The 21,847-nt window shown below is 43.7% G+C and overlaps 1 long non-coding RNA gene across 2 annotated transcripts in view; it reads left to right on the forward strand.

Moving 5' to 3' along the window:
* LOC147051682 (uncharacterized) overlaps positions 1 to 21,847 on the forward strand; it is a 48,136-nt gene that overhangs the window by 23,373 nt on the left and 2,916 nt on the right. Inside the window, exons 5-7 of one of the 2 annotated variants that reach the window (XR_015067007.1) lie at positions 7,325 to 7,503; positions 10,138 to 10,215; positions 21,654 to 21,729. This is a non-coding gene — a long non-coding RNA (uncharacterized LOC147051682). The remainder of the gene's footprint in view (positions 1 to 7,324; positions 7,504 to 10,137; positions 10,216 to 21,653; positions 21,730 to 21,847) is intronic. The other variant, XR_015067006.1, reaches the window with a different exon arrangement.

The raw sequence follows: 21,847 nt of genomic DNA on the forward strand, positions 1-21,847 counted from the left end.
CGTGTCCCGCAAAGCTGGTGTTGCTGTGACTCCTAATGTTGTGACAAGTATAATTGCTATAAATGGCCTAAAAAAAAAAAAAAGACGTTCCTCACATTTGTTTTGCACTCCGGCCTGGGCAACGTGACCCGGCGTCGCAGGACTCGCCCGGTAAACCTCGTCCAAAGGCTCGCTTGACTCTTCTTCCGCTGGCAGAATTAATGATTCGAAGACACGTCGTCGGTGAATAATTGATTCCCGCCCCGAGGATGGTTAGAAGCCGAGTAAAAAGACTAATAAATCATTTGTGCCGCTGCCAGTTGTCACTTTGGATTATTTCTGGCGTTGTGATAAACCGCCGCACCTGCCAGCTGCCGCCGTCGTCGTTCTTTCTCCTCAAAGTGACAACTGAAGCCAAAGTTCAACTTGCTGGACTTCAGCCGTGGTCAGCGCTTGTCCATTTGAACGGCACCTCCATTTTGGAAATATGATGAATATCGAGGTAGACCGGTCGTCGCAAAGCATGTGTTCAACACTCAATCAATTATGTTATCATCATTTAGTGCTGTTTTCAGAAATACGTCGATCAGATCTTCCCGTGGCTTTCCGGCATTTTCAAAACTCTTGGTAGGCTTGTTTTTTTGTTTTTTTTTAATGGCTTTCAACAAGAGTCCTAATGTCTTCTTCATGCAGTCAGCGTGTGCTCATTTTAGCACATTGCTGCCATGTTTTGGTGGTGTGATATTAGTAAAATATTTCTAAAAATGTCAAATTTAATATGCAACAGCCATATCACTTTAGATCATTTTTTTAATATATTTTGTTTGTCACATTTTCTACTAATGTCCGCATCCAACAACCCCGCAGCTCTTCTTGGCCTTTGATTTTGACGAATGAAGAATTGCGGTTAAAAAGGAATGCAGGACTTGAGTTGAAAGGTTAAGACAAAAAAAAAAGTACAAATCTGGATAGACGTTCTAGAATTTTAGAAACTATCCAGGAGGGTGCTACTGAGTCAAATATTTGGGCCAAAAATAACAGCAAAGCCTTAAATATAAATATATAGGCATAAATACTTGACAAATTTTTGTTTCAGGTCTCGTGGACAAAGAAATGCATAAGTAAATGGCGCCCCATAAAGTCAGGTTGTGGACATAAATGAAAAACACATTGTGCATGAGTCATTAATTCATTATTCATGAACGTTGATCAAATATTTAAAAACAGCCCCAAGTGGACACATAAAGTATTTTTAAGCCATTTAAAATGAAGAAGTCGTCTGTGAGAGGTGACTAAATATTTAGACTGATAGCTACTGCGCATCAATTAATGATGCTTCATTTTTTTTTTTTTTCTATGTCTCCACGGAAACCAGCCGCTGATGATTTTGACAGCCCGACAAAAAGACCACATCTTCTCTGTCAATGCGTGTGACATTTTTAAGAGGAAGAAAATGACATTGACAGCATTCCTCCAGTCCTAAACTTAAGATTTTATTCCCTGACTCATTTTTTTGCCTCAACTGCTTCAAGCAACAATTAATCGATTTCACACCATCGCTCAATTCTTAACGATCGATTATATCCACCTTGATTTCACGTAAACACGTCCGCCGCCGAAAATAGAAATCAGCTTAGTGACGTCTTATTTGATTATTTTTTTTTTCCTTCACTGCCTTTTCCTTCAGCTGCTTTTTATTTCCACTGTGCGGTGACACCATTTTGACGTTTTTTGCGGTCTCGAGAGTCTCTTTTCTGCGTGAACAATGTGCACTTGGAAGAAAGCGCCTTTAAAATGTAAATAACAGCCGGGTGTGCCGCTCGGGCAAGAAATCAATTTGCCTGCCGCTTTTACAAATGGAAATACCCGCTATATTGCGCTGCGTCGTTCACGCCCCCACTATATCCGATTTTTTTTTCTTTTAACGTAATACAAACAAACTGAAATATAGCCATTTCTTGACAGCATCAGCTCGAGAGAAAAGTATGTTTTCATATTTAATTCATTCACTGCCAGCCCAATACAAAGTTATATTTAACGTCTATACTCGTCAATAGCGGTGAAAGTGTTTTCCCGTGGTCTCTTATATGACCGATTTTTACTTATAGCGGGTTTGTCGCGGCAAACCGCGACCATAATCTCTGCATCAAAGAAGGCTGGGTGGCGTTTTGAAAAGACACTTGAATTCATATCGCCCGACATCTCCTAAGCATTTCAGGACGTCCAAACTGCCAGTAGGTGGGGGAACCAAAAGAGAGCTGTCATGTCGCATTGAGCGCAAAGAGGTGTGTGGACATAGATAACACTCCCAAGGTGGCTGTGACACAGATAATTGCCTTTTAGAGTCTCCGGGAAGCCATTCATGCTCCCGGGACGAGCGTTAAGGTGTCGCATTCCGGATGTTTCCTTCTTATCGGTTCCTATCACGAGGACTGGACAACACTGCGTTTTGTTCATCACACTTGACAAACGGAGGACTCAATGCGAGTCGACTGAGATTAAAGGAAGTCACACCCGTCAAATTGGTGAGGGAAAAAGTGGGCTACATTTTAGACTCCTTAAAAGCAGGACTAAACGATGGCGCAGTTTGGTCAAGGGGGCTGGCACTCCGCGGAATTCTCTGGTGTATTTATTTCATTCGTAAATACGTGTTTGACAATCCCTCGTCTTTAAAACGCTTTAATAGCAAATACGCGGAACAACGATTGGGGGTGTCGCGCACGAACGGTCTCAGATTGCCGATGTCACACGTGTGTATATCAAAGAATAAACATTACCGAATTCCTAATACGTGCATCGTGTTGTAATGTCATTATTCCGCGCATGCTTCCAATGAAGCGGCGGCGTATAGTACGATGACGTTGAAATGATCTATGGAATAGATGTAATCCTAAATGAGCCATTTCATAGCTGCATAACGTGTCACATGACAACGTGGAAATTATTTGGAACGTACGTGTGCGCGCATGATCCATCCAACCTTAATTTCCACTTGTCAAATAACATGTACGACTTCAGCGCAAAGCTATTTCTCACTCAATACATGCATATTATATATATGTATATTGTGGAAATACAGTAATTTGTTTTTTTGTTTTTTATTTGCTTTCATGCGCCAAGCTGCCTGCCAGGAAAGATTTCATCGGATTCTTTATTTATGGCGGCCGTCATTATTTATGTATTTGATTATTTTGTAAATTATTTATCTATTGAATTATTAATTCCTCTTCATGACTTTCCTCCTTCCATTATTCATGATTTAATTTGAGATTATTGCATCAAGACGCTGCCTTGTTGCAGACGGGGATATTAAATCTACGTCTCGGGCACGTCTTTTTTTTTTTTTTCTTGTCTTTGTGTTGTGGAAGCTAAAGAAGCAGAAAAATAAGACATGATGCTGGAATGCCAATACACACAGAATTACTGTTTAGGACAAAGAGAGAAGGGCCACTCATAAAAGGACCTTATGATGGATCCACTATTTCGACTCTGACTTCATCAAGACTTGAGAGAAGCCTTCCACTTCCACCCTTTTTTTTTTTTTTTTTTGCCATCTGCCTATCAGCGACGTCCTATCAAGAAACAATCAACAGGACCATCTGCGGTCTGCTCTCCATTTCCCGTCGTCCCTCCAAAGCAAATAATGACAAACGGGAAAAGGCAGGGTGACTAAGTCAGCCGTCCAACTGCAGAGCTCCGTCAAACACAGACACAGTGGCAGGGAAAGGAGAAAAGAAAAAAAAAAGACTATTTGACTGTCATAATGGCATCTTTAATCTGGATTTACACGGATTAAGTCAAGTGAGTGGATCAGGACGCCTGCTGATTAGCGTCAGAATTTAACTCTGTGATCAAGAGGCTTGTACAAGTTCAAAACTTTGTGTTTGGTGTGTGCGAGCCAACAGGGACGCAAAGATGAATGCAAACCAAACATGCAAGTACACTCGTGCCGTTTACGGCAGTCCCGGGAAAAGTTCTCGTGGTGATTTCATTCTGTTAAAATTCATTTCAAAAGTAATCGTAAAAAAAAAAAAATGTGAGGGTCAACTTGACCTTGTTTGACATGCTAATCGCTAAATGCTAAAGCTAGGGTTTCAAAAAGGGGATATAGTTAGGGTTAAGGTTTTTAATTCAGGTCAGGGTCTCAAACAGATTTGAGGGTTTTCTTTGACTCCTGAGACAATCTTAAGAAACCGGACAATATGTAAGCCTTTTTCAAAATGGCCGCCCCTGAGATTGATTTAAAACGCTGCTTAATTCATACTCCGCAATACTCATCAGAAAACCATGTTTAGATAAGAAAGAACATTTTTGACTTGAGTTCTACTTTAAAAAGAACAAATGGGCACAACGACCGCTTGGCTTCTTTCATTAGCCGCCAGTTGCGTGGCAAGAGAGCGTGCGCCATGGTCTGAAGGCTGGACCGGCGCCGCAGATAAAACAGTGAGAAAATGTGGCGGAAGACGACCAAGAGGTGGAGGAGGAGGAGGAGGAGGCCGTAATGAAGCCAGCTGGTGGGCGTCCAGACAGGCGGCGGAGGATTGATGGAGGCGGCCAGCCACGAGGGGAGGACGAGCAGGATGTATGGTGGCCAGGCGGCTGTATTGTATCAGGATCCTCCAGGAGTTGCTTCTCCTTCCAGGCAGCGGGCGGGCCTTCGGGCCCTGCCAAGCGCCGCGTCTGCTAATCGGCCAGCAATTACTAAACTAATAGACCTCGGCTCACCACTGCACCATCCGGGGGAGAGGACACTTTTTTTTTTCTCCTAGCCAGCATCGTGGTAGCTCAGTGACAACTAATAGAACCCTGGCCTGAATTTCCAGTCATTTAAGCTTCTAAGCATAATTTGAAAGGCTAACCCAAGCTTCAAACCTCAATTTGAAAGCCGATTCCTAGCTTCAAACCCTCATTTGAAAGTGTAAAGCTAGTGTGAAATTTTGTTTTGAAACTCTTAAGTCATTTGAAAGCCAAGACAACCTCGAGATGCTAATTTGTCATTTTAAAACCTTTTGTTAGTCTTGTTTTTACAGTCATGAAAAATATTCCCCAAATTTTGAGGCCCTAAATTCTGCTGCACATGCGACAATTTCTATGCATCAACAAAATCCCGACACTGCAGATGTCTGCGGCGGCCATTTGAGGCTAAAGATGCCGAATAAGCTTAATTGAGCAAACAAATGACATTTGTCAGCAGGGCAAAGAATCAATGAAATGATTTCCCGGAGTTTATCAGATGCTCTTCGGGACATTATCTACTCAATAACACCTTCTTTCTCATAAGGACAATCACATCTCATTAACAACTCTCTTCGTTTTATTCAAGCCCACGATGCCATCATAAAAGCTCATTCAAAAAGAGAAAATAAGGATTTTGTCAGACGATCGGACTATTTGCATAGGCGAGTAATTAAACAGCCTGTTAAATTTAGTCTAATTAATGACTTACTGTACAAATGGAAGAAGACAATAATGAAGGTAACACCTACTGTAATGATGAATATTCAAATTGCAAAGATTAAATCTGTATGACAGAAGTCATGTTCTATAATCTATTTTAAAACATAGAAGCACAATGCGGAATTGGTTAAATAAGGATGTCTAAGATACTATTTGGTTAAAAAAAAAACTGGTTTTAAGAATCGGTTAAAAATTTGAGCAGCTGACTTTTTAGATTGCAATTTAGCTTAGCCTGCTAGCATGGTAATGCTTTCGAGTGTTAAGAAAGCATTTCATCTCAAGAAATTAAAATAAATTAAAAAAAAACAATGTGATCTTGGATATCTCAATGTCATTTAGGAAAAGAAAAATAAGAAAAACCTGATACAAATAAAAAAAAATGGGCTGTTGATAATTTACTCGGGCACCTTTGTGGCCAGCTAAGGATCCTTACAGGGCACCATTGAGTGCTACGAATTGTCTTCAACAAGAGACTAATGGTGGACCATTTCGAGACATTACTTAGCTTTCTTTTTGGCTACAGTCCAGGTATGTTAGCTCTTCACTGTATGGGAAGTAGGATTTGTTAAAAAAACTGCAAAAGCTTCTCAGCTGTGTTTCCAAATAAGTTTTAGTGGCTTTTGCCCATCAACACGAGCAGTCAGGCATCAAACCATTGGATCATTTAAAATGATTTGCTTTTTTTTTTTTTCCCCCTTTTGCTCACATCATAGTTCATTATATGCTCAATTTGAAAACAAATTATTTTTGGGGTTCGGTCTTTTCCATTTTCACAATGAGCCATAATCTAAACGATATTTAAACGTAACAGAATGAGGTCCGAGACTGCGTCAGATGTGTCTGTGTGTTATCGGGCCAGATCACAAAGTGAAATGTCGGGCTTGCAGATCAAAAAAATGTATGGTTGATTTCCAACCTAGGTCTTTGAACGCATCTTCCTTCGGTTGGATGCTTGTAAAGACGCTTTCAATATCTCCAATCGTAAAACCAAAAGTGACACGCGCTTTTTGTATCGTCACGACAAATGACGCAGTAGTAGAAGAATCTTTCTGTCTCTTGCTAACATAAAAGCTGTGACGCTCTCGCTTTGGAGTGCTAACATCTCTATTTGCGCTCCCGGGGGAGCCCCACTTGTCGCCCCCCCCCCATCCAAAGGAAATCACCTCGTTTGTTTTGTGTCAATCCACTCAAATCCGCCAGTGTTGTTGTGCCGCGAGTTCCCCGAGGGGAAATGACAAGCTTTATTTCCCCCTTTAAGTCAGGATAGATATGTACAAAAATATTGGGACGCCTTGTGAATAAAATAACACCTGCTTCTGAATGATTAAAAGGCGTGTCCCAATACTTTTGTCGGCATAATAAATGAAATCACATTTTTTGGGGGGCAGCTGTTCCATCCTTCCCTGCTGCAAATTATGTCCCCACATGACTAAACTGCATTTGTTTTTAATTATAATTCCAATCAATGATATCATTATGCAAGTGCAAAATCAAAATCAGATGACAGCAAATCTGAAATGGGATACCCCCCCCCTCCCCTCCTCTTTCCCCCCCGCCCCTCCCCTCGGAGAAAGTTGAGTTGGCTGAAAAACAAAGTGAATCATAAACTTTACCCAACACTGTTGCAATCAGTCTGGAATCAAAGTAGTCTCAAATTTTTTGTGGGTCTATCCTTGGTACGTTCAGCTTCCTTCAAAACTTTTTTTTTTTATATTATTTTTTTCACATTTGATTTATTTTTGATATTTATTGATTTGTTTATTTATGTGCATGTTTAACGTGAGCTTACCCAACCAACAAGACCCGTGCACTTGGCCAACGTGACTTGAAAAATATCCACTTGAAAGTGTGCTGACTTGCCGTGTCTTCCTTCTGGGTCCCTAATAAGAAGACATTGTGGAGCCCGAAAGCAGGTGCATCGACGCCCACTTTCCCCTCCCATCGCCTCGCAGATGTTTCCCTTGAAAGGCGACGGCGCGCCTCCTTCCACCTCGACCCATCCAAGTGCTCTCTTTTCTTCCCTTTGACGAACCTGGCGAGGTGAAACGACAGGAGAGCGGCGAGCAGGTACAACGCCTCCTAAACACCTTCTGATGGGTGTTTGTGGAGCGGCGGCGGCGGCGACAACCACTCCACGGCGAAGTGCTGCTGATGCAAAGAAGAAGGAGAATGATTGAATAAGGCTAATTAAAGCAGTTATTTGTCAAGCGAGCACCTGTGCCAGGGAGGATTTTTTATTTTTTGCGCCCCGCCATTGCGTTTAACTCCTCGCGGATGCCAATCAGCGATTAATGAGGCGACGCCGAGCCCGTGGCGCCGACAAACTGTTTACGCTGTCTCGCTCGCTCGCCTGCTTGCTCCGGACCTTCGCGTGCGGCATTAAGGCTCATTGTGTGAAAGCCACTCCTCCTTTGAATCCAAATTTTGCCAAACTTTTCCAAGTCATATTTAAGTCTTCAACATCAACAAAAATTCCCCCCCAAAAATTTGTTCGAAAGGTCTAGCCGGAAAAAAGTGTGGGTCACATCCCAAAGAGGGTGTCCATGGTGACGTATCCGTCGAACAAAAACAATCTTGACAGCAGCAGCAGCCAGCTATATGTTCTCCCGTATATCAAAACACAATTAAGTCAACCCGCAATTAGCATGTAGAGGAAAGAGCCCGTAATTACCGAAGACGGGAGCGTCACGCGATGGGAAATAATGGTCGCTTGCAGATAATAACTCGCTTGTTTGCATCTGATGAGCGATAAACTTATAAATAGAAAGGTGGAACATTGGCTTGTTTGGTACAAAATGAAGAAATTGTCTTGGTTTCATGGGAAACACTTTGACGAACACTTTTAAAAATGTCACCTAATTGGCACCCCGAAAAAGGATTTTTTTGGTTTTCTTTGTCGCCGAACGCGATGCTACATTTTAGCGTGGCGGCTAAGTGCTCGAGTTTCCCCTTCTTCAATGTTGCGCTCTGTGAAATTGATTCATTGAGCATTTAAAATCTATGCTACTTTAGGTCTTAGATTAGAAGACAGGATATTTAAATGTAATTAGTTTGCACTACTGATAAGCTATAAAAATATTTTATTTGTTTACTTTGTTAGAATTACTGCCGCACTTCACTTAAAGGCGTATAAAAAGGGATCGTGTTGGAATGCTTTTATTCAAATTAAAAACCCGACAATTTTGATACATTCTTTTTTTTTCCCCTCGCTTTCCGATGTATACGATGTACTCGGTATCGACAGATACTTAAAAAGCAGTAAATTGGAAATAATAGTAAATTAAAGACTATTTGATTTGTATTTTGATATATTTTACATCTTGTAAATCAAAACTGATTTTCCAATTAGAATTTATTTTGTACCCTAGAGTTTTTTTTATTTTTTTATATTTATATTTTTTTCATAATGACTTTCCCTTAAACCGTTTTGGCTGAAAAATGCCACTTTTTTATATTTCTCTTTTTCAATTATGTCAATTTACCGCCATGTTTTTTTTCCCCCCCCTCGTTCAACTAAGGCCATATTTCCTGTATTTACTCACCCGCCTGCCACCGCAATAAAACATCAGGAAGGATGGCGAAATGTTTTTTTTTGTTTTAATTTAAGCCTTAAGCTTTTGTTTGAGGAAGAATACCTTCTGTTGGCGGCATTTGCCGGCATTTCCTTCTCAATCCATCTGTTTTTTAAGGTGATGGCGGGAGGCGGCTGTTGAAGGGGGGGGGAAGAACAAACAAGAGAGGAGAAGAAGAAGAGGTAGAGGAGGAAGAAGAAGAGCATGTTTGTGCGCGGCGTCATTGTGCTTGATGCAATGTAGGTCAGCATTCTGCGCGGCGCCAGATAAGACACCAGGAACAAGTGTTGAGCGCACTTACAAGCACATATCTGTCAACAGAGAACGTGACAGATCTACAAGAGCCCCTCTCTCTCTCTCGCACTCTTTTTTTTTTTCACCTCCATCCTTTTTTTTGTTGTTGTTTTTGGCCCGCCAAGTGTTTCCGTTCCCGTCGTCATTAGCATTTGAGCAAAAAAAAAGAAAAAGGGGGCCAGATTTGGGCCTATCTGCCGCTGCGTCGGGCCTGGCCCGGCTTATCTGCGCACTACAGAGGTGCAGCTGTTGAGCAAAATGGATTTGCTGATTTTTTTTTTTTTTTTTTTAAAGGAGATGAGGGAGGGGGAATCAGGTATTCACAGGAACCTAAAAGACCGTCTTGTGTGCGAGCGTTTCCAAATGTTGGTGTTAAAAGGCAAATATATTTTTTTAACAGTTTAACCATTCCCAGGTGTCTTTAAAAACACTCTAATATTCCAAATGTATAAAGCATGAAGAATTCTTGAAAGCATTTTGTTTTGGGCGGAGGGACAGTGTGTTCCTTGCGAATTGTTTCCGTTACCGTGGCAACCACGACCGGGCTCAGGCATCTCGAAGTTGTCAACTTTTGCCAGCCAATTTTATTTTGATATTTGTCAAAAGAGTGACTCACAGCAAATCGAACCACTTTGTTGTGTTTAAGGAGATTCCAGAGAGTTTGAGACTCCCTTTAGAGTTTTTTTTTTTTAAAGAAACAATATCTAAATTTTAATTTTTAAAAAAATTTCCTGGTTCCCAAATGGTGAATCATTGTATCAAAGTATATAAAAGCCATAGAAAGTGACTTTTCCATATTGTACCCTCTTTCAAAACCCCTTCATCCACTTTCCAGGTTCCCAAGGGATTCTCATGGACCGACCTTACCGTCCGACGAGACTGCTGCCGCTGCCGGTGTTTGACGCAACTACTGGCAAGTGCATCTCTTTTGTTTAACACACATACACACACACACACGTGGAGGAATCCTGGCGCAGCTCGACGACCCCCACGGGAGACGTCAGCGGGCCCAAGCCATCAGAGCGGTTGGTTGGCTTTGCTCTAGTGTGTTTGTGTGTGTACTTGCCAGCATACGTACAAATAGGGACCTCACACACACACACACACACACACATACCATATGTAAGCTAACAGGAAGTGTGCCGTTGTTTTAATTGTATCAGTCATTCATCAATTTGATCACAACACTTCTTTGTGTTACAAAGTATTTCAGTACTTTTGAGTACTTTGAGTCATGCTGTTTCGGCTAGCTAACGTTGACTTGTTTACAACGGTAATGCTAGCTTGCTAGCGATGCTAATCTCGTGACGAAAATTCTATGATGTTATGAACGGCCCTATATGACAATCGCTCTCGTGCCTGTGAGTGAGGAAAATGTACAAAGTTAGCCTATAAACTACAAGCCACTATTTTGACCAATAAGTCTCATTATTGTTTCCAAAATAGTTTGGTGTCACCTGTGTTGAGCAACTTCTGCTCATCTCCATAAAAGCGAGTCAGCCGCCTGGCTCCCATCATACTTTTCGAATGCTGAGTGTTTACCCTCTTCTTCCTCTTCTTCCTCCTCCTCAAGCATACCTTTTTGATCTTTCTCTGCCTTGAAAGGTCATAGCGCTTAATGGCGGCTCCACAATCAAGTGTACCGCTTGTTGATTAGGACTGAAGAAAACTTTTTGTAATGTCAACTTATTCACTCTTAGTGAGTGGGCTACTTTGTGCGCGCTAGCTAGCTTTTAGCGCACCGGCGGAAGAAAATTGACAAAGCGGCGCATTGAAACTGAGCGTAGAGGTCCGCAGGTGTCTCTTAATCGTATTCGTGTCGTCCTAGCTCGGCTGCGTGGGCGCCGCCCGCCGCACAATTAAACGATTGTGAAGACAATCTGAGCGCCCGTAAAAAGTTTACTCGTATTGCTCGACCATAATTACTATTAAACTGTTTAACCCCACCAAAAGCACTCGCCAGCTGCTGATATTGACGACCACTTAGACAAAATAGGCCGTCAATTGTCAGGTGCTTTTGTGTAAAGATACTTGAATCTGAATCTTAATTCATATCGCTTGAGGAAAAAGAAGCAAGGCGCAAAAAGGCTTTCTGTTAAAACTCAAGAACTATGATGACACTGTTGGTATCATGATACTGTTGATATCGGGATACAGTTGCCATCAATGGATGCCCTTGGTGTTGTGATACTGCTTGGTGTGTTGATACTGTTTCTACGGTGATGCTCTCGTTATGGGTTGGTACTGTCGGTATTGGATCACTGTCTGTACGGTGATATTTGTGTTATCGTGATTGCTTTTGTGTCAGTGTTGGTACGGTGATACTGTTGATATCCGTGATATGATGTGGCGCTTTCTTGATCTGACAAGTGTCAGCTCATTGCAAAGCAAGGAGCTGCTTCTTATTGTGAAGATGCCCCACAGCCAGTCCCTCAAAGTAGGCGTGATGAGTGGGGGGGGGGGGGGGGTCTAAAACACACACACCCTTGCGATCATTCTAGTGCGCTTTGCTGGGAATCGGGAAGAAGGCGGCGCTCTGGTGCGCTATAATGACTTTCCCGAGAAACAATAAGAAATAAATACCTTGGAGCGCCTCTATTAGTCAACACTTAAGCCCCCCTTCTGCGCCCCCATCTCGGTACCGCCTCCCCTCTTCTCAGCGCTCCTTCCCGACTCTCCTAACGAGCCTCTCGTTGGAGGATCGTCTTCGAGATTGAAGGGAGAGGCCCTCCTCGCGCACGTTTGAAGTGCTCGACTCGTCTGCGCCTTCCTGGAACATGGAAAAACTAAAAGGAAAAATTAAGATTCAAAGAAACATCGATATTGAGATGATATTATTGTGTAGAATGGAGTGATACTGATCAAATTTGTAATACGGTCTGGAGTCGGCCATGAGCTAAATGATGAAGAATTCATCCATACGTCCACAAATTCCAGTTGGATGAGGAGGCTTAGGGTCCTGCGGGACCCCAACGCCTCTCGCCCCTCCCTTACTCAGCCACGATTTATCCTCATATTCCAATGCCCCCCCCCCCCCCCCTCCCTCCCGTCCTGCGGGGCTCCTTGCGGGGCTCTCGCAGTAGCAGCTTGCGCACCGTGCTGCCAAAAGAATTTATTAGAGCAAATGGTGCTGTAAGCCCCGTGGAAGGCGCACCTTATGTGGAGATTTAGAAGATATTAGCAGCGCGGCGCAGGCGGGAGCACAGGTGCACACGCTAATAGCCATTGTCTTTATTGTGGGTGTGGGTGTGTGTGTTTACATGCGGACCCAGTCTTTGAGCAAATACGTGGTTCCTCACGGGCCTGCAGAGAAAGTTGGGTCATATTGGCGCGTGAAACAAAGAAAAATGAAACACTGAGTGAATGCCTGTTTAAAAATGGGCAGGTTAGTTGGTTAATGTCTTACACGGTTGGATGGTAAGTTGTTTTTTTTTTTTTCATGACTGTCACTATTTTATGTGGCCACCATTATTTAAATTTTTTTTTTTTGCCATGCTCGTGGACGTTTTAAGTCGTAATGGTTCCACCCAAATGTGTTAGCCCGGTGTCAGCTCGCCGTCCACCTAAACTCGAATCAACTCAGCTCAAGCGGCTAGAGCTGCTTTGGCGCTTAAAAAGCGCATTAAGCAGAGATCACCTTCCTCGCATTATGCGCTGAAATTATTCCATGGGTAACACCTGCACAACAAATTTGCCATTCAAATTTGCAAAGGCTGATCAAACAACGGCGAAACACTGTCATTATTGGAAGGGGGAGGAAGGCTTTTTTTTTTCTCTCTCTTTCTCCTAGGGATGGGGTGCAGCGAATTAACGATTCAGCTGGAAGCAAACTTCATTTTATAGGTTTCATTCACCTCATTTCCCAAAGTGTATTTAACAAAAACAACAGCGCAAATTGCTTTGGATCCACAAAATCTCACCTGTTTGGGGGAAAAAGAAAAACAACAATCAGCGCTTCGCTTTGATGCTAAAACTTAACTTCCTAGAAAGGACAGAATAGAAGAAGAGGAGCGCATCTGGCTCGGACGATGACAAATTGGGGCTAACCAATCCGGCCTTGTTGGGTGTAATCCAGTAATAGCTGTAATCCCCACGCATGAATAAAGATGGCCACTCTCACCTGCAATCTCCTGGGCACTCAATTGTTTATTGGAGGAGAGAGAGTGCGCTTTCAATTTCAAGTGGCCTTTATTTAATAAAAGGCTCAAATTCTAAAATGAGACTTTCTACAGTAAAGGCCTTAAATATACTCAAAAATGAGTCCTTTGAAAATAAAGGCCATAATTATATTTTTGTAAATGGCCTTAAAAAGTTCCCTAGTCAAAAAAATGTGAATGACCAAATTAGAGCTCTTAAATTTTATAAAACGTCTGACATTTGATTTTCCTAAATGAAAGCCTTATAAATAAATGCATTTTATGGATATGGTTTTAATTAATTTTTCATGGTTTCCAGTTTCAAACGAAACATTTTTTTTCCAGGAACCTCTAAAAAGGTCTCCAAGTGACCTCAAAGTCTTAAACTTAATTTTTCCAAAGTTACAGCCTACAAATGATATTTAATAGGGTAAACGATTTAAATTCATTTCCTCAAAAACGATTTAATTAGCTTTTAATTTCTAAAATTTTCACAAAAATGCCATCTTGCTGGTAGTCAACATTCCGAAAGCTTCACTTTATCATCCAGCTGAAGCCCCCTCCTCAAATCCCAAAGTGCTCCTCCTCTCTTAATGCCATTACGGCAAGGCGGGATAACGGGACGGCGACCCCGGAGGTGCGTTTGAGCGCAATCGTGCTTTGCGGCGTTGCTCCCAAAGCCGCGGCTTTGTGGCCATTAGTCACACGTTTTAGCGAGAAGGTGGCGGCAAAGTGCGTTGACGGGGGATTACGCTCCCATCCACCATTCGCCGCGTGATTCCCGTTCAAAGAAAGACGTCGAGAAACTATTGTACTTGACGACACTAAGGCGCTTAATCTGCTATTAATATTTTAATGATCGGAAATAGGCTGCGAAGTTTGACGCCGTTTCCCGCCACTCTGCGTTTTTTTGGTTTACACACCGGCGGATGAACGGAGAACGCGGCGGGTCCAGATTACTCTCGGCTGCGATTACACCGGCGGGGATTTGAATAATCTCACTGGAGCGTGGGGAAAGATATTTTATTTTGTAATCGTAGATTAGGTTTAATTGGGACACTGGTAATCGTGGATTAAAGCAGAGTTCGGGCCCCGATGAGTCACATTGAAGGAGGCCCAAAAGGGAACATTAACACAAAAGTTCTTAATAGTCATCAATATATCTTTTTTTTTTTTTAACAGCAGCATTTGAGATAATAAACATAACTCATAATATTCATGCAGGTTTATAGTATTCTAATTTTAAAGAAAGACCTGTACACTATTCTATTTGTCTGATCAGTTTTTATTTTTTGAAACAAACTGTGACTTTAGGTTGTGTTAAGAATTTCAACCTGGCATTGAAACGTAACGATAAATAGACTGCATACCATTTGTTACTCGTCTTGTGATGAAGATCCAAGCAACAATGGCAAACTTGTGTAGGAAGTTGAGTTGCGCCGCCGCGTGCCAACGGGAGCGACTTAACTTCTCCTTGGAACCTCCTCCTCCTCATCGTCGTTGCCGTGGGGAGAGGGGAGGTTCTGCCGCGGCCTGATAAGTCATCTACATGAATGGCTGCCTCTTCTCACAGGTATGTAAATAAAAACAACAAGCCCCCCCCTTTTCATCCCCGCCGCCACAAAAGAGCGTGGCGAGATTAAACGGCGACGTCAATAGCCGCCTCCCTTCCGAGCGCCGCGCGCTGCCAAAAGACTAATATTAGTATCTCCGGGAAATAATCTCTCTTTTTATTACGCAAGTTTCCCACAGAATGCCATTCACGTTTTATCAGAGGATTTAAGAAATGCGGATGAAATGCTATATAAGCTGGATCCCCTCGGGAAAGGTTCTCATTCGCCTCCTTTCCAGAGGCGAGCGAACGAGCGGCACCTTGGCGCGTCTAGCAAAGAGAGGAGGAGGAGGAAGAAAAAAAGGAGAGGAGGAGGAGGAATTAATTTTTACCCTCTGGGGGGGAAAAAAATGAGAGGATGCGAAGAGTCGGGCGGGAGTCTCGCTGTGATTGGCGTTCAGTCGAGGAGCGAGCGGTAAGGGAAGCCACGCTTGTTACTAATGATTTGTTTGGCCTAACAGATGTTTAGCGGCACTCGGCTGGCTGGGAGAGGAAAAAGTCACACACAAAAAAAGCGGCAAGCAAACAGGAAGTGGAAGTAGAAAGGAAGCGGGAAAGAACCGAGGAAGAAGAAAGTGAGAAGGGAGATAAGTCAACAAGGGAAGGAAGCAAGGAAGCAGGAAGTAAACAGGAAGTGGAAGAAGTAAAAAATGAGGACAGAAACAGGAAGTAAACAGGAAGTGGAAGAATTAGGAAGGAAGTAGAAGGGAAAAGCGGGAACAAACTGTGAAGGGTAATTAAAAGAATGGTTTTGCTCGACTAAAAAGTTACACCATCACTTTCTGAAAGTGAAATAAGTACAAATGAGTATATTCGGCTAACCCGCTAACGGCTAGTCCACAGTGGCCTTATTCTTTCTTCATCATGCTGTCAAAAAATTCAATTGTTACTCAAGTGCCTCAGTCGTAATCTTCTCGCGGCCTTTACTGACCTTGGCGCCGATTCCCAAATTGCGATCCATCCAAAGCCGTGAGCTTCTTCCCAACTTTGTGCCGACTGTGAAGTTTTCCGCCTGAGCCGGTCGCGGATCCGTTCCCGCGTTTCATCTCAAAACCTCGTGGCTACTTGGACGCTGCTCACCGGCAAATCTGCGTTCCCAATTCTCACAGCTTAGTCGCGACGGCTACACTTCGCCACGTCGCTCTTTTTATTCTCGCCTCGACGTTCTCCCGCCTTTACGTTGACCTCTCGCCACTTTGTCTTGCGGAGATTACCACGGCGAGCGGCGGTGTCGGGAGCCAAGTGGCTGAGCGTCGTCGGGCCACTCGAGCCTGAAAGCCTCAGCGCGGCTCCGGCCCCGTATCCGCCATTCCGCGTCCCGGTGACTTACGGAGTTGTGGAAGAAAGACGGTCCGCCGCTGCCAAGCTTGACTTGGAGTGCACTTTTCCGATAAACAAAAGCACATCCAGGCTTGAGCTTCTCATTTCACACTATGTGCTTTGGCTTCGGGCGACGCTTTGCCGGAGCCTCTGGCCTAGAGTCCAAAAGATGGCTCCAGTTGGCTTTCCTTAAACAAAACAAAAAAAGACCAAGATGCCACATGTGGAAGATTAGTCGCTATCCTTCATCCTCAAAGCTCTCCGTTCGCCCTCCGCCTACCTCAACCTTCACTTTTTCCCCCGGGAAAACCTGCAACGTGGTCACCTGACTTCCACCCGCACGGTGCTCCCTAAATTGGATTTCAACCTCGATGAATTATCCTCTCGTCGGCAAACGTAGACGCGGTACGCGAGCGCTTAGTCTACATATGGCGCTTCAATGGCAAAGTGCGACACGGCGTCTCGCCACCAGATGGACAGAAAGCAGGAGAGGACAACATTAGAAAAGCGGTGGCGAGGGATCTGACGGCGAGTGGCACCCGTCAAGGCCCGAGCGCCCGCACCAGAGCATCCATTAGCATTAGCTGGATAACCCAGTCGCGGCGCCACCCGCGGAGCCTTGGCTTGTCTCTGCGAACAGATGTGCCGCCCACTCGCAACAGTTGCACGCTCCCCGCGGTGGCCTTGTGGGAGACGGCAGCGGCCCTGAAGACGATGGCTCGCCATGTTGTGATGGTGCGCATTTCCGGGATCAATATTTACCCAAAATGCTGCTGCACCTGCTGCATGTTTGCTTGAAGTTGGCACAAGGACAACCTGCTGGAGTTTTCATGAACAAACAACAACTGCTTCTTATTATCTATCGCTCCACTGTGCAACGTGACCATATCATTTTTAAATATAGTTGTACCGCTTCAAAACTTAAAGCCTAGTTTGGACGCGTGAGCCACGTCTTCTTCTTCTTCTTGTGTTAATTTAAGCAGCTGATAATCAACACCTTCACGGGCTCGCACTAATAACGCTTAATGAAGACCTGCTTACGAAACAAAACACAGCCCACTTGGTTTATTCTCAGCTAATGCAATAGTTCATTTTAATTGCTTTTTAATGCACCGCCTCGACGATAATGTCGCGCAACTTTCATTGATTTATTATTTTCAATCCATAATATAGTCTTGATAACATAAGATCAAACTTTATTCGTGTCGCACAGGGAGACGGGGCCTCGTGTACTTTTTGAAGCAGTCCGAGCGGCAGAATTATCTGAGCTATTATTTGTTAATACAAAAATTAAATATGGAGACGTGAAGTAAAGCCAGAATAAACATCGGAGTGAGTGACATCCCGTAATAATGTTGCTGGATGTTTTCAGCAGGCTCCGATTGGAACTCACAGCTTGCCTTCCAGCTCAAAAATCAACATCTCACAGAAGGACTTTGCCCCCAAATTCACGTGTCAACACACTGAGTCAACAGCAGCTGATCTGGGAGCAGCTCGGCCGCCGTCTGGACCCAAAAATAAATAAAAAAAACGCACTGAATGCAAAAAAAATCTATAATAGAATTGCCGCTTTGCATTTGCATCATTTGAGATGTCTCTCCTCTTACTAAACTGCTTTTGTCAGACAATCAGGAGCCAAGATGGCCGCTTGATCCACAAACATTACATACTGTATGTTTGTTCATGTATATATTGACAAGTTTTCTTTACGTGTGGAAGTACGTGTTCCCTCTAGTGGTGAGCGATGGAATCACTAAACTTTTTTTTTTTTTTCCCCCGATCAGCACTTAACCAAACCCGAAGAAAAACGTCACAGGGTGTCAAGTGGGGGCACTTGCTTGGCCAGAGATGCGGGCATCCAGTCATTTGATGTGAAAGGGAGCCCCAACTCGCATGAAAATCACATTTTAAGTGGCCGGCTCCCTTTTTGCGAGCAAGACGCTTTCAGCCCCGGGGCGAGCTGTGTCAGCTGATAGTGTGGCGGGTGGGCCGGGGCTGGGCCCGGGGGTGGCTGGGTTGGCGTGTCGGGGAGGAGGGGGGCCGGCCAACGCCGCCGCTCTCCTGGCATTTTGGCAGCGTCAGGCGGGCAAAAGGAAGCCTAAGCTGGTTTAGGATATTCAAATGTGGCCTTGCTTGGCGCCATCTTGATCGCCAGTTGGCCCCCAGAGGTGGAAAAGGGATCTGACGGAGGAGTGGAGCGTCTTTTTTCCCCAGCGCTGTCCCAAATCGCGTTTGCGGCTCGCTACCTACACCGCCACCGCAAGCTTTGCACGTATTTGCCACATGATAGCGTCGTGGTGCCTTGAGATCAGAGTTCACTTTGTGTTGATTTCATTTTGACTTTTTTTTTTTTTCTTCCAGATTTTAGAGCAATTTTTTTTTTTTTTATTTAGATTTTTTTTTTAGTTTTAGTATTAATTTTACTTTTTTTTTTTTCATCATGGGTTTTGTTCTATTTTTTGGTGTGTGTGGTGACTGAAGTGTTGTAGTGCCACCCTGGTAAGCAGGATGTAATCTTATTCCCAAGGTTTTTATTTTTGGGGGTGCATTGAATGAATTGACTGGTAAAACAACAACACGCTGATTATCGGGGACGATAGGTTGCATCGTGTGACCTGACCTCGTCCCAAACACACAATGTGGACATTATGCGAGGCTCAACAAAGTCTATTGACCTCGTCACAATAAAAAGTCCCTGTGGGCTGCTGATGGAATTCTATGATAATGATAAGAAAAATCCCCCCCCCAAAGAAAAAAAGCTGTTAAAAAGCAAATTCATAAACTTAAGAAACTTACAGACTATCTGTGGCGGGAAAAGGGCAACAGAAGGCTGATTAGAACGTAGGCATTCACTCACTGTAGTGGTGATTTATTTTAGAAATTAAAAGCTGTTTTTTTTTTTTTCCATGTGATTTTATTTATTTATTTGTTCCTATAAATGAAAACTTCTATAAGATAAAATGAATAAATACTTTATGGGTTAACTATTAGAAGTTTACGCTAATCTGTTGTTTGCTGCTGACCCAGCAATATTTAACATATATTAAAATTCTGTTAGAACACTTTGACCAATCAGTCCGAAAACCGAAAAATTGCTGATGTCATTGATGGCCTGGTGAGGACGATTTGAAATCTGACCGAGGAGAAGAGAAAAAAAGTCACCACTCGGCTTTAGCTTGGTTCGACAAGAGGCTGAAATGTGATTGGATAAAACCAAAATTGAGCTTACACCTGCAGCTGAGAGAAACATTCGGAAATGAGCAGAACTTGTTGAACGCTCGCTCACGTGTTTTCTCTCCACCCAAACATGCGAGAGCGTTGGTTCCCAAGGCGATGCCCAGCCCTGGCATCAGCTCACCCTAATTTCATTGCGGCCAGCGCGGTCTCATGGAGGAGGCCCATTTATTAGAGATTGCTTTTAGTCTAATTCAATCAAGGCCTTTTTTTACTCGTTTATTTCCGTGCTGAAAGTCCGGCTGAGGAAAAGCAGGGCCGTATTTCCCTCATTAGCCGTAATAATGGGCGTAATAGCAATAATGGCATTTAATGCAATCAAAGGCAGAGACGCGGCCCATCAATGTCAAAGGCAAAATATACAAGCGACTCGCCACATTATTTTGGACCACTTAAAGCGAGACGAGGGGAAGGGGGGGGGGGCTGATCGGCATCACTCGCACCATAAAAACGAGATTTGATTTCACACATTCAAAGTTATCAGCCATTTGTAAACATCGTAAAAGGCGGGGGGGGAAGCCAGTCGTGACTTCCTTCGTCTCAATTAAGCAGGTTTGAAATCGTTCTGCTATCGATTCACGTTGGCTTTGACACTTTTGGTTTTTGACACAATTTGTTTTGCTCGCACAATTCGTAGTTTGAATTCCTGACCCGAGTTTAAAATCCTAAACCTAGTTTTGAACCCTAGTTTGGAACCCTAACCCTAGTTTGAAACCCTAATTTGAAACCCTGACCCTTGTTTTAATGCAAGCGCACTTTGTCTGTTTTCTGGAGAACTGTGTGATGAAAAGATGATGTGAGATGATAAGATTGGATCATTATTTTTCGTTTTTTTTTTTTTCACCAGTTGCATATGGAAAATAACCCCGGCAACAAACGAGTTGACTGTAATTTGCATTAAAAGCGATAAAAGCAGCTTGACTGTATTTTTGCATCATATTTCTTGGTAAAAGCATCTCTGTTATGGAAGCAATTAGCATCTATTTGCTAGCCGCAAAGCCCCCACCTCCCGTCTCGGTGTAGCTGAACTGGCTAACGATGAAGGATGATATCGATCCATCATGACATTAGTGAGCTTGACAGACAAACACACCTGTACTCTTGTTTTCTTTTCGGGCTTTTTTTTTTTTTGGGGCTGCAGTTTGTGGACAGCGAGCAAGAGAAGAGCAAATGCTGCTTTAATTACTGCTGCTGCTACTTCTGCTGGTTAAAATATTAATGGGGCACAGAGTGTTGCATGCTCATTTCTGTTGATTTTTAATTAGCGGTAATTCATTTTGCACAAAGCATGTTGATGCCTGCGCCACAGACATTAGCGGCGAGGCTACAGAAACATGTTTTGAAACAAGGGGCGCGAGGTGGTGGCTTAGTTAGGCGGGCTCCCTTTTCCCGCGGCCAGATGACCAAACAACCCCCGAAATGGGACGACCAGTCAAAAACAATCACGTGAGCGTGACAGACGCCGGGCCTATTAGCGCACTAGCCATTAGCACCCTGCCAATTAGCTCGCTGGCCATTAGCGCATGCTCGGCGATTAGCGGCCTAGGGACAAAAGCGGCATCATCAGGTAGATTTTGCCGACCTGGCGTGCCACCAAACATCTCCATTAGCCTGCTTAGTTACCCAGAATGCCTTGCTTTGCCCGCCGCCATTCCCAGCGTGCGTGCTATGCCAGAGTCATCGCCGGCATCTGGGCGGCTCCCGATTGAGTAGCGTAAATAAATAATAATCCCTGGAAAGGCGAACAGCACGTCAGCATCTGTCGGCCTCGCCGGCTAATAGTTTTTAGCGCCGCTTCATGCGGGATGACGAACAAAACAGGTCACCGAAAATCCTTGAGGAAAGCTTGAGTTTATTACCACCTGAAAACGTTTCTCGAATTGAAGATTGGTCAGACTTTACTGTACGACTAAATGGTCGATTGGATTCGGCTTTGACTTTTGGATTTGCTTTTTTTTTTTTTTCATCCCCTCTCTGTTAACCACTTTGGATTTGAGCTGTTTTCCAACTTGCCTTAACTAACAAGTCACTGTCTGTTTTCTTTCTCAGCGCAAAAAAAAAGGTTGAAAGATGGCGGAGTGTTTGGCGGACCCAGTGGCGGCGAACTGACGGCCGCATAAATAAGGTATGTGGCAACATCTGGTCTTTGTAACTCTGCAAGCGTTTTAATGCGAGGCATCGGCGGCGAGCACTCCCGCTCTCGCTTCCTTTTAGCGCGGAATAATCTACCGTCGTTGGGGAAT

This window comes from Syngnathus leptorhynchus, chromosome 8 (assembly GCF_054491065.1).
Source record: "Syngnathus leptorhynchus isolate UIUO chromosome 8, UIUO_Slep, whole genome shotgun sequence".
In the NCBI taxonomy this organism is placed as follows: domain Eukaryota; kingdom Metazoa; phylum Chordata; class Actinopteri; order Syngnathiformes; family Syngnathidae; genus Syngnathus; species Syngnathus leptorhynchus.